The sequence below is a fragment of the Petaurus breviceps genome, unplaced genomic scaffold, assembly GCF_028583685.1.
Source record: "Petaurus breviceps papuanus isolate PSGF00001 unplaced genomic scaffold, PetGlider_PUasm1.0 91041, whole genome shotgun sequence".
NCBI lineage: Eukaryota > Metazoa > Chordata > Mammalia > Diprotodontia > Petauridae > Petaurus > Petaurus breviceps.
The window spans coordinates 16,814,693-16,815,415 of record NW_027187400.1 but is presented as its reverse complement, the minus strand read 5'-3'; positions in this window follow the sequence as shown (position 1 = coordinate 16,815,415).

Below are 723 nucleotides of genomic sequence, written 5' to 3'. Positions count from 1 at the left end.
TAGATCACAGTCTTGGGTGGTGGTCCTGGGGTGTGTGGCCAGTGTGCTAGAGCTTGTGAGGTCTGCAGAGAGGGTTCCCTCCTAATAGCTCCAGCACCTGTGAAAACCCCAGTGAGTTGGGACAAAGCTCTCTCCATTCTGAAAGCAGAGTTCTACTGTGGCAAAGAGCTCAAAACCTGCTTGGATCTGGATCGCTATCTAGGGTGTAGGTCTTGGGGTGTGTGACCAGGTGCCAGAGCCTGTGGAGGCTTCAGAGAGGGCAGCCAACTAATAGCTCTGGCAGCTACAAAAACCCCAGTGATTTGGGACAAAGCTCTCCTCTCTGGGAGCAGAGTTCTACTGTGGCAAAGAGCTCAAAAGTCAAGTAATTGATTGGCAACATGAGCAAGCAAAGGAAGCAAAGCAAGCACAGCAATCCAACTTTAGATCCCTATTTTGGGGACAAAAAGAATCAAAGCATGGAACAGGGGGAAGACAATGAAGTTAGAACTGTACCAAAAGCTTCCAAGAAAAATATGAATTGGTTACAGGCCATAGAGAAGCTTAAGAAGGATTTTGAAAACCAAATAAGAGAAGTGGAAGAAAAATTGGGAAGAGAAATGAGAATGATACAAGAAAATCATGAAAAGAGAGTCAATAATATGACTGAAGAAAATAACACCTTAAAAATGGACTAACTCAAATGGCAAAAGAGGCTCAAAAAGGCAATGAGGAGAAGAATGC